Source organism: Tamandua tetradactyla, chromosome 5 (genome assembly GCF_023851605.1).
Source record: "Tamandua tetradactyla isolate mTamTet1 chromosome 5, mTamTet1.pri, whole genome shotgun sequence".
In the NCBI taxonomy this organism is placed as follows: Eukaryota; Metazoa; Chordata; class Mammalia; order Pilosa; family Myrmecophagidae; genus Tamandua; species Tamandua tetradactyla.
Window position 1 is genome coordinate 82,573,941 of NC_135331.1, and position 3,474 is coordinate 82,577,414.

General features: G+C 35.9%; 1 pseudogene; it reads right to left on the reverse strand.

Moving 5' to 3' along the window:
• Nucleotides 1-1,406: 1,406 nt before the first annotated feature.
• Nucleotides 1,407-2,371, reverse strand: LOC143683150 (olfactory receptor 10C1-like; annotated as a pseudogene).
• Nucleotides 2,372-3,474: the final 1,103 nt, after the last annotated feature.

Consider the following 3,474-nt stretch of genomic DNA (forward strand, 5'->3'; position numbering starts at 1 on the left):
GAATTCTCACCTGCCATGTGGGGGACCTTGGTTCTTTTAATCGTGCCTGCTCATGTTAAAAAAAACAAAAAGGGGAAATACTATACAATTTCTAACTTGTTTTAATACTTAGTGAATCATTCATGCTTTTTTGATTAATAAACATATTTATAAAATACAACTTCAAGTGCCTGTAGTAGCTATTTAACTAATGGTAATTAACCAGTGAGTTGTTTTTGCATGTTTAGGTTTTATCCATTACTAATTACTATATACATATGTACAAAGAAAACATAAATAGTTATATTTAAATGAATGACTTGAACAATCTATTATAAACCAGGAGAGCAGTCAAAATATAAAGCATAACCTTGGAAATCAGTGAAATCGCTGCTATTCCTTGAAAGGTGTATTCTTACTATAAATATCACATCTGAGAGAAGACTAAATCTCTTTATTTGTGGGGTAACCTTAAGCAGTCACCATACTCCACTGCTTATCATATTGCAATTATTTTATGAATGGTAATAATTCCTCAGAGATACAGCCTTACATTTGAACATCCTGAGGCCAGATGTTCAAATGTAAGGCAATGCCTAGAGGTACCAAGTTATATTGTAACCATATTTGTTTCTTTTCAGATCAAGAGATCAAGTTTTTGGAAGATATTCAAATATATTGAGCCAGGAAACATCCGCACATATGTAATATTTTTTTAATTGCATAAAAACCTTGAATATGATGTATGGAATTATTTTTAGTTCAGATTTCTTCTTCCATTTCTTAATTTCAATATTACTTCTCCTATCTAAAACATTTTATCATGGGATATTGTGATTAAAAATTCACATATTTTCCTTTTAAAATTTTCCAATGAATATTGCTTTTTTTTGTTTGTTTGCATGTTTTTATGGTACCTCCAAATCTAGAAGTGAAATCTTTAATTTTGTGATGAAACAACAAAGTTAAAAAAAAGTAAACATTTTTTTTGTGTGTAAAGGAATAATGCACTTCATGCAGTTATTTGGGGAATAAAAGTCATGTGGAACAGATGGATGTATAATGGAACACACTCTTTTATGACCAGGGTAGACGTCAGATGGGCCACTTACATAATAGGACATTCTTGAAAGGTTAGAGTAACAATTTTCCAGATTCTCGAGATAGGAACTGGATAGACAAAAACATTTTTTAAAAACTTCGTGGTGGACTTGCCTTGTAAACTTCTTTAGAAACCAACTTCCTTCAAAGTTTGGCAATGAGAACTTTAAATCTGAGCACTGAGAACTCTCCAAAGTTATAATCACTGTTATTAACAAAGATCCTTACAAGAAAGAGTGAAGAGGGAACAGCTTGTTTGTGTTTCTGTTTGCTTGTTTACTCTTGGGTTATGCATGCATCTTATCAAAGAGCAGATTTGCATGATCCTAGGGATCCTTCCCAAGGGTCAAAACTCTTTTCCTTCCTAGGCTTCTGTGGAGGGCTGCCTTAACTTCCTTGTTCCATAAACTATGGATGATGAGGCTGAAGCACGGATACTACCACTGTGTAGAAGAGGGCAAAGAATTTGTTCCTGGTGAATGGCTGGATGTAGGCCTCAGTAGGTGATGGTTGCTGAGGCATAAACTAGTGCCAGTACCAGCACGTGGGAAGAAGAGGTGGAAAGCAATTTACAGCAGCCCTCGGGTTATTGAATGAACTACACAGTAACTAGAATTCTGCCATAGGAGACAATAGTCAGGAAAAATGGGCTCATTGTGCACAAGGATGTCCACAAAGATGACAGCCTCATTATGTGATATATCCCCATAGGTAGTGCCAGGATGAGTGGGAGGTCAAGAAGAAATGGTTTATCTTACAGGGCCCATAGAAGTCCAAAGAGAAAATATAGTTGATCTAGATGATGTCAACCATGCAGCCCACCCCCACAAGAAACCATTGCCAGATGGGCACACACGCTATGACTGATTCTTGTTGCACAGTGGAGTGGGAGGTATATGGCCATATAGTGCTCAAAAGCCATGGCTGCCAAAAGTCTGCTCTCACTAATACCAAAAAACAAAAAGAACGATATCTGCATGGAACAACTCTCTTGAGAAATTCTTTGGACTTCACCCACAAGACTCTGCAGCATCTTGGGTATGATGGAGCATACGTAGCCAATCTCCAGGAGAGACAAGCTGGCCAGGAAGAAGTACATGAGAGTGTGGAGCACTGAGGTGGTCCTGATGATGAGGGCTATGTGTGCATTGCCTACCAGTGATGCTAGGAACGTGAGCAGGATGAGGGTAAACAGTTAGGAAACATGGCCCATGGACCTGAGAATATTTGGTAAATGTAAATCATTGACAGACACGTTGTTCTCCTGCAACAAGAAGCAGTTGAGGCTCATGAACTGGAAAAAAGAGAAGTAAAGTCATCTGAAAAATTCCTTCAGAGGAGATAAATTTCCGTATTGCATTTAACCATATCTGGTAAAGCAGAAAGGTAATGAGGTCCAAAATGCCTTACCTACAATTCAAAAAATCTGAAATTACACTGTTTGTATCTTTTCAAACTGCTTCTCTTCTATATTCACTATCTCAATTGATGGCCAAAACATACTCAGAGTACTATGAAAAAAAATCATTTTAACTTTTCAATCTTTAATCTCTCACTTATTATTTATAAAGTAGTTCAAATAAATGTTTTCTCTGTTTCTCATATCTGTCCATTTCTCTCTATTTCTGTTGCCATTGATATTATTTCATTCTTCACTCATTTATTCAACAAGTATTTACTGAGCTCAGAGATTAGCCATTATACTCCAAGGCACGGCAGTGCAACAATGAGCACAATATGATATCTCTCCTGACATAGAGTTTACATTTTAGTAAAGGAAAGTATATATTAAATAATCATTCAATAAACAGATAAGTGGTGCAATACAGAAATTTACAACAGGAGACTGTGCATATGACTGACCAAATTTGATTGGGTGGTCAGAGAGGATGTGCTTGATGCTGAAATGCTGCACCTGAAATGTGAATTATAAGAAGCAGTGGCCATGCGAATAGTTTATCACAGTCATTCATATCATATTTTTTTCCATAGTGTTGAAATAATTTCATCATTGTAATTAATTTCTTTACCTTCAATATTTTTCATCTGCCATCCTGTCTCCACCAGAATTTTCTTCACTTAATGAAAATTGACATTGCTTGTAAGTTAAAAAGAAAAATTCTTAATATCATCCATGCAAACTCAAGATCAGGTCACTTGTGATTGAGAAAACCTGGTATCACAGCTCTTTTCCAAAAGTATCTATAATGAAGTCATATCCAGCCCCTGCATCTTTTACTATATGCCTTGCTGACAGTTATGGATTAAATCATGTCCCCTACAGAGGTAGGATTATATTAGAGTAATTCCCAGGTTTATAACAGTGAACACATTTGTAAATAGGAACTTTGAAGATGTTATTAGTTAAGGCTAGTTCAAACTGAATCAGCATAG